Raw genomic sequence first — 19094 nt, 5'->3', positions numbered from 1 at the left:
ATCTCGCCTCCTTGTTTTCTATTTGTCATTGCTTAGATAGCATATTCAAAAGCAGAGACATTACTTTGCCGACTAAGGTCTGTCTAGTCAAGGCTATGGTTTTTCCTGTGGTCATGTATGGATGTGAGAGTTGGACTATGAAGAAAGCTGAGCACCGAAGAATTGATGCTTTTGAACTGTGGTGTTGGAGAAGACTCTTGAGAGTCCCTTGGACTGCAAGGAGATCCAACCAGTCCATTCTGAAGGAGATCAACCCTGGGATTTCTTTGGAAGGAATGATGCTAAAGCTGAAACTCCCGTACTTTGGCCACCTCATGAGAAGAGTTGACTCATTGGAAAAGACTCTGATGCTGGGAGGGATTGGGGGCAGGAGGAGAAGGGGATGACAGAGGATGAGATGGCTGGATGGCATCACTGACTCGATGGACATGAGTCTGAGTGAACTCTGGGAGATGGTGATGGACAGGGAGGCCTGGCGTGCTGCGATTCATGGGGTCGCAAAGAATCGGACACGACTGAGCAACTGAACTGAACTGAACCAGCCTTTGGTCTGAGACTTTGGCCAAGTAGCCCACATTACTCATTTCAAAGAGGTTGGCTTCTTTTTCCTACAACACTTAGAACACAGTGCTTTGCAAATCCTCCCCAGTTCAGTTCAGTCACTCAGTCATGTTCAATTCTTTGCAACCCCATGGGCTGGAGCACACCAGGCCTCCTTGTCCATCACCAACTCCTGGAGCTTACTCAAACTCATGTCCATCGAGTGGGTGATGCCATCCAACCATATCATCCTCTGTTGTCCCCTTCTCCTCCCACCTTCAGTCTTTCCCAGCATCAGGGTCTTTTCTAGTGAGTCAGTTCTTTGCATAAGGTGGTCAAAGTATTGAAGTTTCAGCTTCAGCATCAGTCCTTCCAATGAATATTCAGGACTGATTTCCTTTAGGAATGACTGGTTTGATCTTCCTCAAATCCTCCCCAGAGGGGACTGATTCCCACTCTGTGGAGTCCCTACCTTGCGAGTGAGACCTTTTCCAAAAAGTATTCAGTAAGTAAATTGTTTAGATTGGGAATATATTTCCCTATTGAAACAGCATGATATATGATGTTTGTTGGTAAGCCAGAAACAGTGTAATTAATGGTTAACCAGCCTGTGATATGATGGGACTAGACTGGGATGGTGCAGGTGGGGACGGATCTAGGCCCTGCAGGCAGGTGTCTTCTGTAGATGTGAGACTTGCCCCAGGTGATGTGTTGAAAACCAGCTTTTCTATCTGCCTTTGGTGGGCTTCAGAGAACCCAGTATCCTTGAATTGATCAGATTTTAATCCCTTCGGGAAACTGCCCAAACCTCCTAAGCCCTCAGACTATTCCAGACTTCAAATTACCCACAAATCTCATTTTTATTTATAACTTGGACATTTATTTTCCACTTATTTCTAGTTGAGAGAGCTGATATGTTGTCCATAACGTGCGAAGTTCTGTTTCTCCCTGGTGGAGTCTGGGGGACATGGAGAAAACAGTTGTCTCCGTGTCACTGGACAAGTTCCTGCCAGTAATTGCTGGTGGAGGCAAGATCCGTCAGTATTACTAGCAGTAATAATAATAATCCCTGTGTTCTGTGTAGTATTTGAGGATCACTTTAACTGCCCCAGGGACAGTATTTATGGCATTATCATTATAAGTGATGGTGAGAAAGGAGTGGGTGGGAGATGGGAGCCTGCAGAATTGGGGAGGAGAAAGCCCTCTAATCCTTCAGTTATTCTTAGAAGTCAGCATTTAAGTAAACAGAAAAGGAAACCGAATGAACTTTTAAAGGGCCACCTTTCACACTCTTGTGAAAGGACAAACTAATGACTAGTTTTAGGTGATGATCCCTGGTTTAACATTTATCAAGTGAATCAGCGTCCCATACCTTATAAAGAATTAAGGATGTGATGTCTGCTCTAAGGAGCTTCACATTATAACAAACATATGTAGTCATAGTGAGTCCATGGCAGACTTCAAAACAGCCCAGGTGGAAAAGGCAGGGGTGTGTATGTGCGTGTCCCATTCAGGGAGGGAGGAGCAGATGGATGTGACGGAGGCCCATGCTGGTGGCAGGAGAAAGTCACATTCTGTGTCGTATGTCAGGAATGACTCTTGGTACGTTTGATCTAATAACTCATTTCATCCTCACACACAACCCTTTGATAGGGTGCTATATTATCGCACCATTTAACAGATGAGAAAACCAAGGCCCAGATCTGTCTCAGGTCAGTTATCTCATAGATTAGTAGGTGCTAGAGCTGGAATCTTGGTCCACGCTCTTTTTTTAACTTTTTATTTTGTGTTGGTATATAGCTGACGAACATGCTGCAATAGTTTCAGGTGAGCAGCAGAGCAACTCAACGATATACATGTTTCCATCCTCCCCCAGACTCCCCTCCCACCCAGGCTGTCCCATAACATTGATGGAGTTCCATGTTAGCCCTCATCTTAACCACTGAAATTCACTGCCTCTCTGGTGTTTTGGAGAAGAGGTTAGACCCGGGTTGGGCAGGGTGTTGAAGACAAAGTGAGCAGATGGGAATTGGACAACTAAGAGCCACAGAGGTTTTCCGGCATTGCAGGTCGGGCCAGGATTTGTGGTTGTGGAAAGATAATTTTGCCAGCAGTGTGCAGGAGGGAGAAAGACTGAGAATGAGAATGTTTTTTCCCTCAGCACCTAATCACGAGAGTTTCCTCTGCTGGACGCCCTTCTAAGCTGTGGGGATAAGGCAGACACGGTCCCGGCCCTCATGGCGCTTTCTCTGCAGTTGAAAAGCCAGATGGCAGACACGGGGCAGCACAGAACAGGGGAGGGGGCAGGCGTCACTTTGGTGCAACCAGAGACGGCCTCTCCTGAGATGGGACCTGAGCACCAGTGTCTGAGCATCCATGAGGAGAGCCCCGGGAGAGCTGACCAGGCAGAGGGGCCTGCAGGGAGGACGGTTGGGACCGGGCCGGTATTGGGTCGCCTCCAGAAACCCCCCCGCCCTGTGGTGCATGGCAGGCCCCTCCACATGTGTGGGTGGATGGACACAGCACAGCCAGTCTGGACGGCGATGAGCGCTCAGGCAGGGCCTCAGGACCACAACAGCCTCACATGGAAACAGCTGCTCAGCCGGGTGTTCCATTTAGTCGCTAAGTCGTGTACAGCTCTTCTGCGAGACCATGGACCTTAGCCCACCAGGCTCCTCTGTCCATGGGATTTCCCAGGCAAGAATACTGGAGTGGGTTCCATTTCCTTCTCCAGAGGATCTTCCTGACCCAGGGATGGAACCCATATATGCATTGGCAGGTGGATTCTTTACCACTGAGCCACCCAGGAAGCCCATTCTATTTAGTACTTTGCTTTTTTTAATCATTATATCACTTCATGGAAGGCATCATTAGTGCAGAGTTTATAAGCTGGGGCTCTGCAGTCAGACTCCGGGGTTCACCTCAGCTTTAACCTTAATTAACCTTCTGTCTTGGGGCAAGTTTCTTATCTCCCTGTGACTCAGTTTCTTTCTCTCTAAAGGAGTTTTTATACGGATGAAATTAAATCATACATGTAAATTAAATCACATGTGCCTGGCACATCGTAAATGCTCAGTAAGTGTCGTCCTGCGTTATTCTAGATCCATGTTTGCTTGTGTTAACATAGGGCTTCCCTGGTGGCTCAGACGGTAAAGAATCTGCCTGCGTGTGGGAGACCTGGGTTTGATCCCTGTGTTGGGAAGATCCCCTGGAGGAGGGCATGGCAGCCCACTCCAGTGTTCTTGCCTGGAGAATCCCCATGGGCAGAGGAGCGTGTCAGGCTACAGTCCTTGGGGTCACAAAGAGTCAGACACGACTGAGAGACTAACACACACACACAACACAGCCACTTGCTGTAGACAGAAAGGCGAGGCTGCAGTCAGACCTGAGTTTGAACACTAGCCTCGTGGAGGTGCTGGAACCTTTCCGAGCCCGTTTTCTCCTTTGTAAAGGGGAAGTAACTATTTCATAAAAAGATTTTCCATGAGATAATATGTATAAAAGCCCCAGCATCACAGCTCACTGACGGTTGGCGCTCAGAAAATGACTCCTTTGCTCATTTATCACTGTCACTGTGTGTCGTTGCTGGCTGCAGAGGTTTGCCTCAGGCCGAGACACCCTGATCCCCCAGTGCTTCAGTGGCTGGTGGACACTCAGGCTGCCCTCATCTGCCGTTGTCTTACTGATGACATGACTGTGGCTCACGTCTGCCAAATCTGTTTGGTAGGGAAGAGAGCAAAGGGGGACACTAGCTTCCTTGGACACGTTCGCCAAACTGGGATTATGTCGTCTGATATACTAACCACTAAACTGCTTCGTGTTCACAGAGTTAGCAGAGGACTTAAGTCAGGTAGAGTCACTTGGTCCTTCACAGTCCTTGAGGAACGAAAAACCCCTTCAACTGCTGACGTGTGCGAGAGAGAGAAAGGTTTCTTTCGGTGCCAAACTGTCTGAATGCAGGCTCAGCTACTTCTAGGAACAAGACAAAGCAGTGAGGAGGTGCCAGCTGAGTGATTCTTAGAGAAAAAAAATTAGGAATGAGTGCCAGCCCTCTACAGTGCGAGTGAACATCGCCATTTCTGGATCCTGGTGAAAGCCAGTAGAGAGACTTTTCCTCTGGGGCGAGAGCTCCTGTGATTTCTTCCATGACAGTCACACCTCCGTGCCCTCGCCAGCAGTGTGCCTGGGTGACGTGCATGTTGGGAGTGACTCTCGCAGTCATTTGGAAACAGATTTCTGCAGGCTTGGCAAGCCTGAGCGCTTGCTGAAACCTCGCTCGGAACGCTTCTTTACTCGGTCACTAGCTGGTTTCTGAGCATGCCGCGCTCCTGAATGGGTTTCAATCAGCAACCGTGTCTAACGTCTCCGGGTTTCTTACCGTGTGGCTGGTAGTGTTCTAAGTGCTTTACGCGTGTTCACTCATCTAATCCTGGAAACTCATGAACCCGCTGTACTGCCGCTCCATATTGCACTGTTTTTGAAGATCCCGAAGCCCAGAGCAGGAGTGAGCTCGTGCTGGGCCCTGCAGCTTCTAGTCCAGCGTGCGGATGAACGCAGGCGCTCTGGTCCAGGATCCTCGCTCCTCCCCTTCCCTGTCCTGCAGAGCGCGCCCTTCCTGGCTCACACCGGGGACTGTGGTAGGCACTATAGGGCCCCTTGGGTCCCCTCCCCATTCCTGGCCGTCTTCCTCTGCTTGTGTTTCCTTCTTTGCACTTTCCACCGTCTGAGGTACTGGTTATTTGTTGGGTTTCTTGTCTCTGGTCTTTGTTCCACCGCTAGGATGCGGAAGGCCGACCTATTTTCTTGCGTTGTTCACTCTCCTTCACTGATTATAGTGGTACCTGACAGATACTAGGTGCTCAGTAAATGCTTAGGGAATGGGCGGATGGATGGATGGTTGTGGTACTGGTTCCTTCCTGAATCAGTATTGTAAACCTGATGCTTCCTACACCTCTCTATTTTGTGTTCTCTAAAGTGTGCAAGAGAAAAATTTATATATAATTCAAATGTATAGCACCAGTGCATCAGCTATTTGTTTTTACCTCATTCTCTTCCATGTGTGAGTTAGTGCAATGATGGTATATTTCCTGCAGCCATGGAGATATTTTTGAGGATGTATTTTGAATGGTGTGTTAGGCTACCGCCTAGAAATACTGCCTTAGCCATCTTTGTTGAAATAATAATTATTTTTGCCACATGCAAACGAATGAAGTTGGACCCCTAACACACCCTACACAAAATTAACTCAAAATAGATCATGGATGTGGTAACGAATCTGCCTGCCAGTGCAGGAGATGCAAGAGACATGGGTTCGATCCTGGGCTGGGAAGGCCCCCTGGAGCAGGAGATGGCACCACACTCCAGTACTCTTGCCTGGAAAATTCCATGGGCACAGTAGCCTGGCGGGCTGTAGCCTCTGGGGCTGCAAAGAGTCAGACAAGACTGCGTGACTGAGGACACACACACAGATCATGGATGTAAGAGCTAAAACCGTGAGACTTTTAGAAGAGTCAGTTTGAGTTATACAGTGTTTTCTTAAATATATACCGAAAGCAACAAAAGAAGAAATAGATCAATGGGACCATATAAAAATTAAACTTGTGTGCTGCAAAAAAAATTGTCAAGAAAGTGAAAAGGCAGCCAATGAAATGGAAAGAAATACTTGCAAATCATATATCTGATAAGTAACTGGTATCTGGAATATATAAAGAATTCTTAGAACACTGTAAAAATACAAATAGCCCAATACAGAAATGGGCAAAGGATTTGCATAGACTTTTTTTTTTCAAAGAAAGTGTACAGATAGCAAATAAGCACATGAAAAGGTGCTCAGCACCATTTGTCATTAGACCCCAATTCACTCTCAAAGCCTATAATCAAAATACAGATGAAAACAGGTGTTGATGAAGCTGTGGAGAAACTGACCTGCATACATTGGTGAAGGAATGTGAATAATGTAGCCACTTTGGAAAAAGCAGTTTGGCAGTTCCTCAAAATATTAAAGCAACTGTGTGACCCAACAATTCTACTCCCGGGTATCTACCCAAGAGAAATGAAAATAAATATCCACACAAAAACTCATACACAGCTGTTTATAGCAGTGTTACTGATTTAAAAAAAAAAAAAGGCCCAAAAGTAAAAACAACCCAAATGCCTGCTAACTGAAAGATAGATATATAACTGTGGTACATATACCCAGTGAAATATCACTTAGCCACAAACAAGAATAAGTACTGATAGGTGCTCCAACATGGTGAACTTGAAAAGATGCTGATCATAAGAGACCCCGTATTGTGCAGTTCCACTAGTGGCTCAGAGGTTAAAGCGTCTGCCTCCAATGCGGGAGACTGGGGTGCGATCCCTGGGTTGGGAAGATTCCCTGAAGAATGAAATGGCAACCCACTTTAGTATTCTTGCCTGGAGAATCCCATAGTCGGAGGAGCCTGGTAGGCTACAGTCCACGGGGTCACAAAGAGTTGGACACGACTGAGCGACTTCACTTTTCACTCATACAAAGTGTCCAGAACAGGAAAATCTGTAGAGAAAAAAAGTGGATTAGTCTCTGCCTGGGGCTGAGGACGAAAGCAGGGAGGGCAAGTGACTGCTGACAGTAGAGGGTTTCTTTTAGGGAGGGTGAAATGGTCTAAAGTTAGATGGTTGCTTAACCCTGTAAATATGCTTAAAAAACAATTGTGTGCTTTACATAAGAATTATATGGTATGTGGATTATATCTCAAAAAAAAAAAAAAAACCCGCCCCAGTTTAAAATGAATATTATGTTGCATACGTATATCAGCTTCCAGTTTGAGCTCCTGTTCCTGACCACTTCCACGTCAGGAGTCCCGGGCAGTAACCTGCTCTGAAATGCCATTTTCATGTCAGTTGCTGCTTGAGGCAGAGTCTGTACCTTTTTATGCCCTGAGTCCAACACAGCTCCTGGCACTTAGAAGCCACCCAGATATTTATTGAACTGAGATGACAGGAGTATGACAGTTTGTCTAAGAGGGAAAGTTAGCTTGCCAGTGTCATAGAAACCCAGGGCTTCCTGCACCCTCTGCCCTGCCCCTCCCATATACACATCATGACAGCAGTAATGTCTGCCTCACTGTGGACAGAGCATCCTCTGATACCTTAATCACTGAAACCTAAAGGCAGTCTTATGAGGTTAGTGTGACTGTTGCAGAGAAGGAAGCTGACTGAGAAAGGTTGAGTAACTCACCCCCAGCCATCCAGGGACATGGCTGACCTGAGAGCAGGGCCTTTCCACTCATACCCTTATGTTCCTAATAAGGTCCCTGACTGCTGAGGATGTGCTGGAATCACAGAGCAGGTCAGCTCCAAATGGACTACAAGCCTCTGAATTTGTCTTACTTCAGGTCAAGGAGAGATTACCCTTTTGTCTAGCCATTGCATTAGACAGGCTGTTCTCTGGCTTGGGCAGTTAAGAGTTAAACTCCCATAAAATACAAGTCAGCAGTCAGTTTTCCCTCAATCCCTGTGTTTTGTTGTGAGCGTATCTGCGGAGGCAAGAAAAATTGATTCTTAGGATTAGATACTGGTTCATGCAGTGCCCAAAATTTTATTCATTTTGTTCTGAAGCAGCGGGTGATAAGCCCATTTGCTTCCTGTTCCCCATGGCTGAGCCGGTTCTGCTGCACAGCAGTTGGAGAAATCTAATTCAGCAGACATTTATGGATCTGCCTTCATGTACCAGGCAGCGGGTGAGGAGCCGGGGTCACAGGGACAAATGTGCTTTGCTCCTTGTTTGCAGAAAGTCCGTAATATTTCCCAGCTCCTTTCATCGTGACCGGCAGTTGTTGTTTGGGGAGGGTTTGGATCATTTGCCTTTACAGTTTGGTGAAATATACTCCGTCTATCAGAAAGTTACTGTCTAAAACGTAAGAGCTTTTGATTGTTAAATGTACAGGAGGTGAGGAGGTGGCATAAATATTTAGAACTTGACAGTGGTGCAGACTGATCCTTCAGTTCTGAGCCAGCTGTGTGAGTCTCAGAGTTTGATGACATTTTATCCCTTCAGGGAGAAGTAGCAAACATTTATAGGCTCTGCATGAAAGCATGAGGGTATATACACAATTGAAAGTCAACCCAACTGCCTCTCCATTCACATTTGCTGGGACAGCATGTCTGTGCATCTGTGAACTTACTTCAGAACGCTAGAGGTAGTGAGCCAGCATTACAGAAGTGAGGGAAAGGGGGGAAATTATAGGGGTGAATTACAGAGGGAAGTGAAGTTAGCACCTGAAATGTCGCTGCCCTGATCCTGAGAGGTGGCCGGGCATTAGGCAGCTTGACGCGTCTTGACATCGTCCGTGAGATTGAGGATAATCAGCACCTTCCTTGTCAGGCTTGGCAGCCTTAAACGAGACAGCAGATGCGGAGCACATGCCTTTAAAGAGACCGCAGTAAATGTGTCTCTTATTAGAGCAAACATTATGATTATACAGTGGAAGTGAGAAATAGATTTAAGGGCCTAGATCTGATAGATAGAGTGCCTGATGAACTATGGAATGAGGTTCGTGACATTGTACAGGAGACAGGGATCAAGACCATCCCCATGGAAAAGAAATGCAAAGAAGCAAAATGGCTGTCTGGGGAGGTCTTACAAATAGCTGAGAAAAGAAGAGAAGCGAAAAACAAAGGAGAAAAGGAAAGATATAAGCATCTGAATGCAGAGTTCCAAAGAATAGCAGGAAGAGATAAGAAAGCCTTCTTCAGCGATCAATGCAAAGAAATCGAGGAAAACAACAGAATGGGAAAGACTAGAGATCTCTTCAAGAAAATTAGAGATACCAAGGGAACATTTCATGCAAAGATGTGCTCGATAAAGGACAGAAATGGTATGGACCTAACAGAACCAGAAGATATTAAGAAGAGGTGGCAAGAATACACAGAAGAACTGTACAAAAAAGATCTTCATGACCCAGGTAATCACGATGGTGTGATGACTCATCTAGAGCCAGACATCCTGGAATGTGAGTCAAGTGGGCCTTAGAAAGCATCACTATGAACAAAGCTAGTGGCGGTGATGGAATTCCAGTTGAGCTATTTCAAATCCTAAAAGATGATGCTACGAAAGTGCTGCACTCAATATGCCAGCAAGTTTGGAAAACTCAGCAGTGGCCACAGGACTGGAAAAGGTCAGTTTTCATTCCAATCCCAAAGAAAGGCAATGCCAAAGAATGCTCAAACTACCGCACAATTGCACTCATCTCACATGCTAGTAAAGTAATGCTCAAAATTCTCCAAGCCAGGCTTCAGCAATACGCGAACTGTGAACTTCCAGATGTTCAATCTGGATTTAGAAAAGGCAGAGGAACCAGAGATCAAATTGCCAACATCCGCTGGATCATGGAAAAAGCAAGAGAGTTCCAGAATAACATCTATTTCTGCTTTATTGACTATGCCAAAGCCTTTGACTGTGTGGATCACAATAAACTGTGTAAGATTCTGAGAGAGATGGGAATACCAGACCACCTGACCTGCCTCTTGAGAAATCTGTATGCAGGTCAGGAAGCAACAGTTAGAACTGGACATGGAACAACAGACTGGTTCCAAATAGGAAAAGGAGTACGTCAAGGCTGTATATTGTCACCCTGCTTATTTAACTTCTATGCAGAGTACATCATGAGAAACGCTGGACTGGAAGAAACACAAGCTGGAATCAAGATTGCCGGGAGAAATATCAATAACCTCAGAAATGCAGATGACACCACCGTTATGGCAGAAAGTGAAGAGGAACTAAAAAGCCTCTTGATGAAAGTAAAAGAGGAGAGTGAAAAAGTTGGCTTAAAGCTCAACATTCAGAAAACTAAGATCAGGGCATCTGGTCCCATCACTTCATGGGAAATAGATGGGGAAACAGTGGAAACAGTGTCAGACTTTATTTTTTTGGGCTCCAAAATCACTGCAGATGGTGATTGCAGCCATGAAATTAAAAGACGTTTACTCCTTGGAAGAAAAGTTATGACCAACCTAGATAGTATATTCAAAAGCAGAGACATTACTTTGCTGACTAAGGTCCGTTTAGTCAAGGCTATGGTTTTTGCAGTAGTCATGTATGGATGTGAGAGTTGGACTGTGAAGAAGGGTGAGCACCAAAGAATTGATGCTGTTGAACTGTGGTGTTGGACAAGACTCTTGAGGGTCCCTTGGACTGCAAGGAGATCCAACCAGTCCATTCTGAAGGAGATCAGCCCTGGGATTTCTTTGGAAGGAATGATGCTAAAGCTGAAACTCCAGTACTTTGGCCACCTCATGTGAAGAGTTGACTCATTGGAAAAGACTCTGATGCTAGGAGGGATTGGGGGCAGGAGGAGAAGGGGACGATCGAGGATGAGGTGGCTGGATGGCATCACTGACTCTATGGACATGAGTCTGAGTGAACTCCGGGAGATGGTGATGGACAGGGAGGCCTGGCGTGCTGCGATTCATGGGGTCGCAAAGAGTCGGTCACGTCTGAGCGACTGAACTGAACTGAACCATTTAAAAATAGTCCTTCATATATATATACTTTTTTTTTTTTTTTTGGCCAAAGCTGTTTCCTTCTGGTACTTCTGTGTCCTGGTCTCTCAGCTGCACATTATTCCGCGGTCATTTTACATCTCAGTGTGTGGCTCCTGTAACTCTTAGTGGGTGCGCCCCAGTCTGTGGTCGATGTGGGCGCGCCGTTCCCCTGTTGAGGGACATTTGGTTGCTGCCAGGATTTCAGTGTTGTAAATCGTGCTTCAGTGAACAGTCGTGTGTGTGGAGGGTGTTCACTGGGTTCCTCGGAGACCTCAAGCCTGTTTCGTCGTCCCGGTGTCCCTGTCCCCTTCCTCCCACGTGGGGAGGCGGCAGTGCCCACCTGAGGGGACGGCCGTGTGGGCAGATGAGGTAGGACGATGACCCAGATCCTCAGCGAGCTTCACCTCCTGGCCTCTGGGTCTGGGGCTTGGGGCCCGCTCTCCAGAGATGAGGCTTCGTCAGTCACTCAAAATCATGTTCATCGAGTTGGTGATGTCATCCAACCGTCTCATCCTCTGTGGTCCCCTTCTCCTCCCACCTTCAATCTTTCCCAGCATCAGGGTCTTTTCAAATGAGTCAGTTCTTCACATCAGGTGGCCACAGTATTGGAGTTTCAGCTTCAGCATCAGTCCTTCCAATGAACACCCAGGACTGACTTCCTTTAGGATGGACTGGTTGGATCCTCCTTGCTGCCCGAGGGACTCTCAAGAATCTTCTCCAGCCCCACAGCTCAAAAGCATCAGTTCCTTGGCACCCAGCGTTCTTTATAGTCCAGCTCTCACGTCCATACATGACCACTGGAAAAACCGTAGCTTTGACTAGGCTTTGGCGTAGTCAATAAAGCAGAAGTAGATGTTTTTCTGGAACTCTCTTGCTTTTTCCATGATCCAACGGATGTTGGCAATTTGATCTCTGGTTCCTCTGCCTTTTCTAAATCCAGCTTGAACATCTGGAAGTTCACGGTTCACGTACTGTTGAAGCCTGGCTTGGAGAATTTTGAGCATTACTTTGCTAGTGTGTGAGATGAGTGCAATTGTGCGGTAGTTTGAGCATTCTTTGGCATTGCCTTTCTTTGGGATTGGAATGAAAACTGACCTTTTCCAGTCCTGTGGCCCCTGCTGAGCTTTTCAAATGTGCTGGCATATTGAGTGCAGCACTTTCACAGCATCATCTTTTAGGATTTGAAATAGCTCAACTGGAATTCCATCAGCTCCATTAGCTTTGTTCATAGTGATGCTTCCTAAGGCCCACTGGACATCGCACTCCACTCTGGCTAGATGTCTGGCTCTAGGCGAGTGATCACGCTCTCCTCTAGGTCTAGGTATATTGTTGCAAATGGCAGCATTTCATCCTTCGTTTATGGCTGCTACCCCTTTCTGTATGTGCGTACGTACCCCATCTTTGTGCATTCATCTGTCAGCGGGCACTTAGGCTGTTTACCTGTCTTGGCAAATGGGAATAGTGCTGCAGTGAGCGCAGGCATGCGGATGTCTTCTCAGATGGGCTGCCTGACTGATAGCATGACATCAGCGTGCTGCTGGTTGTTTGCCCAGTCTTGGAGGAGTGGCATGTCAAAGCTTCCCTGTGGGCCCAGCAGCACGCCCCTTTGCTCACCAGGACTCCCTGCTCTGGGGTGCCCGCTGTATGGGCCTCATGGGCCCTTCTGTTGGGGCGGGTCTGTCTTCTGGGCATGCACGTAGGCTGGGCTGCTCCCTGACCCAGGAGCTGCCGGCCCTGCCTGTGCGGTGGCTGCTGACATGCCAGTGGTCGGGGCTTGTCCAAGGGTGACTGGCTGTAGGGCCTGCGGTGGTTCCGGCCCACTGGATAGCAGGCTGGTGCTGACGGGCTGGACGGAGGACGCCAAGATGGCCCTGGCCAGCCGTGGAGTAGTCGTGGGTGGAATGAGCTTCTTGGGAGGGTGGCCATCAGCGTTTCTGTCCCCAGGAGGAGGCCTCGTTGCCTCTTGCTTCTCTAGATCAGCAGTTCACCACTTGCAACTTTTTAAAGTTATGTCAGCTTTAAAGTTTATCCTAAATGTAAACTTTGCTCTTATCAAATGTAATAAGGTTATTCATATTCGCAGAGCACCTACAAAGCCCTCATACAAACACAGCAAGTAGGGCCAAGCTGAGTGAGCGGCACTGAGGACGAGATACACACAACCCCCGTCTCTGGTCACAGGCAGAGTTTTGTTAACAAGATGAAAGTTTATAAATAGAGAAGCTTCTGCATTGGAAAAACAAGTGCATACTAACTCTCAGGGTGACTGCCTTCTGTACTGTGGTATATTTTAACTGGCTAAAGGGCTTCGTCATGATGGTGTGATCACTCAACCTAGAGCCAGACACCCTGGAATGTGAAGTCAGGTGGGCCTTAGAAAGCATCACTACGAACAAAGCTAGTGGAGGTAATGGAATCCCATTTGAGCTGTTTCAAATCCTGAAAGATGATGCTGTGAAAGTGCTGCATTTAATATGGGCTGCTGTGTTTGCGTCTTGAAGGTGAAAAAGCCAGTGTTTCGAGTGAGAGACCCTGCCAGGCTGACCTGGTGCAGTGTCCGCTGGGGGGCTGTGGTTCACAGGTCACTTGGGGGCCCGCAGTCCACAGGGCAGACTCTTGAGTTGCGTGCAAAACTGGTTTTGTGCTTGTTTTAACCAGGTGACTTTCGGATGGTGGTTGGAGAGGATAAGGCAAAAGTGTTGAATATTGTGAAGCCCAACATGGCCCACTTCCGGGAGCTGTACGGCAGCATTCTGCAGGAGAGCCCCCAGGTGGTGTATAAGGCCCAGCAGGCAGCCTGGAGGTGAGCGGTTGGTGGGACATCACGGGTCCGTCCTGAGGCAGGAGCCCGTTTAGGGGAAACGTCGGGTGAGCAGTATGACCAGTGTAGTAACGTATTCATAGAAAGTATGTTTTGCGTGTAAATGTGTTCTCTGTATGTTTGAAATAAGGCTAAAAGGTCACATAAGAAACTAGTGACAGGAGGCTGTCTCTGGAGAAGGGGACCGGGGCTGACATGAGGCCGGGTGGGGAGCGGTCTTCACCGTGTGCACCTTTTTTGCCATTTGAACTTCTTGCTACGTATATTAATTACTAATCAAAAACAATTAGAAGCAAACTCTGAAATTACCTTCTCTTCGCCTCCAAACCCACCTGCCTCCCAGAGGTAGTCTCATTACAGGTTGGTGTGTTTGCTTCCAGATCTCATTGCATGCACTTCTGTGTGTATTTGTACATGTGTACACATGTAGGAAGTGGCTTGGTCTTTTTCATTTGGTTTTATTTTACAGAAATGTATTCATATATGTTATTCTGAAGCTTGTTTTCCCCCTACTTGTTATATGCATTGTGTCTTGGGAATTTTCTTTTGACATAGCAGACAAAACTTTCCTTCAAGGCACTTTTCAAAAAAATATTCAGTTTTTTGAAAATAAAAGTCAAAGAACCTTTTCTTTGGAAAATGTAATTTGGATATAAGATTATTTAAACTACACGATTCGTGATTTTTTAATCTTTACGATAACACCATTAACTTTTTTAAAGCTCCTTCTCTTCCACATAATAGGGGCAATTCATGTTGAATAACAAATTAATGGTATTTCTAGAACTGAAAGGAAACTTTAAAAAACAGGAATTATTTTAAATGTAATGTTAGAGAATAACGTGAATGCCCAGAATACCCACCACTCAGGTTAACAGATTTTGCCGTGTTTGCTTTAGATTGAGGTTTTTTGTTTTTAATTTTTGCTCTTCTCAAAGTGATGCCTGCACACTTTAAAAACCAGGTGACACCCCAAGGTTTTTAACAAAAAGCACCAGTTCCCTGCTGCACACCTTCCTGCTTGTCTGTGCTACTTCCCAAAGCAACTGCTTTCATCTCCTTCCCTGATTCTTCTGGTGTTTATCTCCATACTTACAAGTAATATGATTTGATTGTGGTTTCTTGATTTGTTTTCAGTTTTGTACATTTTTTGTCACCCTTTTATGGAACGTGACAATTTGTTACTCTCACGCACTCCATTCACACACACACCCTCTGTGTCTCACGCACTCTTTCCGCCTCTCTCTTCCCCACCACACACTTGTGCTCCACATACAGTTATCACATGGGCTCTCCACACGGGTCAGTGATCCACCCAGATGGTTAAGATCCATCCACCTGCAGTGCAGGAGATGTGGCTTCAATCCCTGGATTAGGAGGCTCCCCTGGAGGGGGGCATGGCACCCCACTCCAGTACTCTTGCCTGGAGAAGTCCAGGGGCAGAGGAGCCTGGCGGGCTACAGTCCACAGGGTCGCAGAGTCGGGACACAACTGAAGTGGCTGAGCATGCATGTATGCATAATTATTACATAATTTTAGGTTAATAGTCAAAATTTACTAAGACAACTGGGTTTCTTCACTGCTGCGATATACTGCTGTGAAATTCACTTTCCTGCGCAACTTTGTTTTCCTGGAGTTAATCCGTCCATTTGTTCCTTCCTGCTTAGTTTCTGCATTGTTGTGGTGCAGTCGCTCAGTCATGTCCAGCTCTTTGCGACCCCATGGACTGCAGCACGCCAGGCTCCGCTGTCCTTCACCATCTCCCAGAGTTTGCTCAAACTTATGTCCGTTGAGTCAATGATGCCATCCAACCATCTCATCCTTTGCCGCCTCCTCCTCCCGCCCTCAGTCTTTCCCAGCATCAGGGTCTTTTCCAATGAGTCAGCTCTTCACATCACATGGCGAAAGTATTAGAGCTTCAGCTTCAGCATCAGTCCTTCCAATGCATCGTCAAGGTGGATTTCCTTTAGGATTGACTGGTTTGATCTCCTTGCAGTCCAGGGGACTCTCAAGAGTCTTCTCCAGCACCACAGTTTGAAAGCATCAATTTTTCAGTGCTCAGCCTTCTTTATGGTCCAACTCTCACCTCTGTACATGACTACTGGAAAAGCCATAGCTTTGACCATACAGACCTTTGTCAGCAAAGTGATGTCTCTGCATTCTAATACATTGTCTATGTTGGTCATAGCTTTTCTTCCAAGGAGCGTCTTTTAATCTCATGGCTGCAATCACTGTCTGCAGTGATTTTGGAGCTGAAGAAAGTAAAGTCTGTCAGTGTTTCCATTTTTTCCCCCATCTATTTACCATGAAGTGATGGGACCGGATACCATGATCTTAGTGTTTTGAATGTTGAGTTTTAAGCCAGCTTTTTCACTCTCCTCTTTCACCTTCATCAAGAGGCTCTTTAGTTCCTCTTCACTGCCATTAGCGTGGTGTCATCTGCATATCTGGGGTTGCTGATATTTCTCCTGACAGTCTTGATTCCAGCTAATGCTTCCTCCAGCCCAGCGTTTCTCATGATGTACTCTGCATGTCAGTTAAATAAGCAGGGTGACAATATACAGCCTTGACGTACTCCTTTCCCAATTTTGAACCAGTTTGTTACTCTATGTCCGGTTCTAACTGTTGCTTCTTGACCTGCATACAGGTTTCTCAGAATGAAGGTAAGGTGGTCTGGTATTCCCATCTCTTTCAAGAATTTTCCACAGTTTGCTGTGATCCACACAGTCAAAGGTCTTAGCATGGTCAATGAAGCAGAATTAGATTTTTTTTTTTTAATTCTCTTGCTTTTTCTGTGACTCACTGGATATTGGCAATTTGATCTCTGGTTTCTCTGCCTTTTCTGAATCCACATTGTACATCTGAAAGTTCTCAGTACACATACTGTTGAAGCCTAGCTTGAAAGATTTTGAGCGTTACCTTGCTATGAAATGAGTACAATTGTGTGGTGGTTTCTACATTCTTTGGCATTGTCCTTCTTTGGTATTGGAATGAAAACTGACCTTTTCCAGTCTTGTGGCCACTGCTGAGTTTTCCAAATTTGCCAGCTAATTGAGTACAACACTCTACCAGCAATATCTTTTAGGATTTGAAACCGCTCAGCTGGAATTTCATCACTTCTCCTGCCTTTGTTCACAGTAATGCTTCCTAAGGCCCATTTGACTTGAAACTCCAGAATGTCTGGCTCTGGTGAGTGACCATACCATGGTGGTTATCCAGGTCACTAAGACCTTTCTTGTATAGTTCTTCTGGGTATTCTTGCCACCTCCTCTTAATGTCTTCTGCTTCTTCTAAGTCCTTACCGTTTTTGCCCTTTATCATGCCCATCTTTGCATGACATGTTCCCTTTGTATCTAATTTTCTTGAAGAGATCTCTAGTCTTTCCCTTTCTATTTTGAAAGGAAATTGTTTCCTCTATTTCTTTGTGTTGTTCACTTAAGAAGGCTTTCTTTTGTCTTCTTGCGGTTCTCTGAAACTCTGCATTCAGATGGGTGTATCTTTCCCTTTCTCCTTTGCCTTTCACTTCTCTTCTTTTCTCAGCTATTTGTAAGCCCTCCTCAGACAACCATCTTGCCTTCTTGCATTTCTTTTTCTTGGGGATGGTTTTGGTTACTGTCTCTTACATAGTCAATAGTTCTTCAGGCAGTCTATCAGATCTAATCCCTTGAGTCTATTTGCCATTTCCACTATATAATCTTAAGGGATTTGATTTAGGTCATACCTGGATGGCCTACTTTCTTCAATTTAAGTCTGAATTTTGCAATAAGGAACTGATGATCTGAGCCTTAGTCAGCTCCAGGTCTTTTTTTTTGCTGACCGTATAGAGCTTTTCCATCTTCAGCTACAAAGAATATAAAGTGAAAAAAAAGTGAAAGTCACTCAGTCGTGTCCAACTCCTTGCGACCCCATGGACTCCAGGCCAGAATACTGGAGTGGGTAGCCTTTCCCTTTTCCAGAGGATATCCCAACCCAGGGATTGAACCCAGGTCTCCCATACTCCTGGCAGATTCTTTGCTAGCTGAACCACAAGGAAAGCCCAAGGATACTGGAGTGGGTAGCCTATCCCTTCTCCAGCAGATCTTCCCGACCCAGGAATCGAACCAGGGTCTTCTGCATTGCAGGTGGATTCTTAACCAAATGAGCTATCAGGGAAGCTCTGATTTCGGTATTGACCATCTGGTGACATCCATGTGTAGAGTCTTCTCTTGTCTTTTTGGAAGAGGGTGTTTGCTATGACCAGTGCTTTCTCTTGGCAAAACTCTGTTAGCCTTTGCCCTGCTTCATTTTGTACTCCAAGCCAAACTTGCCTGTTACTCCAGCTATCTCCTGCCTTCCTACTTTTACATTCCATTCCCCTGTGATGAAAAGGACATCTTCTTTTGGTGTCAGTTCTAGAAGGTCTTGTGTTTTCTATATACCTATAAATAATTCACCCTCAAACTCTCTTACAAATCTGTAAAACATCCTCCTTTGTAGACAAACACATCAGGTGTTTTCTCTGTTTCTTGCTTCTCGTGGGGAGATTCTTCCTGAAGTCCTGTGTCCCCCGTTCCTTTCGGGGCTGGTTGCTTTCTAGACATGCTGCACAGCTCTTCCTTTGGAGCTTTATTTCATTATCACCTATAGTCTACAGGGTTCTTCCTTGCTGGTTTCATCTTCCGCTTCTCTCTCTGAGTGGTATTTCATTGAGATTTCCATCTGCCTCTCCCTAATGATTGCTTTTCTTGTGCTTAAGCAAAATTGCCACCGCAGCAGCACATTCTGCCTACTGTTCACTTCTTTAAATTTGCTTTGTGAACAGGGGTTCTTTTTTGAACTGTTTCTGATGACCAGCTCTAGGACATTTCTGGAGGTGGGGTGTCATTTCTAGGGCCCCAGCTCTAGTGAGTACCCAGTGCCAAGAAGCGGTGGTTTTCAAGGTGTTGTTACAGAACTTGTCCACAAGGCGGCAGCACGTTCCCGTTTCCAGGTCTGGGTGGGCGGCAAGCAGCGCCTTAAGAGAAGAAAGTGTCTTTCCTGGGTGGGAGAGGAGGGTGGACAGGGCGAGAAGAAACAGCCAAGGGCTTGTGCTCCTTGCTGTTTCCCTAGACGTTTCCCACCCCCGACGGATGCCAAGCCCTGGCAGACCGCTCTGCTGAGGACGCTGTGGTTCCTAGGTGGGGGACGGCTCCGTGCGAAGAGGCTGCAGCGGGGAATCCCACCGGCGTGA

The 19094-nt window shown here is 46.3% G+C and overlaps 1 pseudogene; it reads left to right on the top strand.

The window, feature by feature from the left end:
- Nucleotides 1-19094, top strand: part of LOC128044676 (phosphatidate cytidylyltransferase, mitochondrial-like) — a 32769-nt pseudogene extending 13675 nt beyond the window's left edge.

The sequence above is a fragment of the Budorcas taxicolor genome, chromosome 1 (genome assembly GCF_023091745.1).
Source record: "Budorcas taxicolor isolate Tak-1 chromosome 1, Takin1.1, whole genome shotgun sequence".
Taxonomy (NCBI): Eukaryota; Metazoa; Chordata; class Mammalia; order Artiodactyla; family Bovidae; genus Budorcas; species Budorcas taxicolor.
This window is presented reverse-complemented; position numbering and strand designations above follow the sequence as displayed.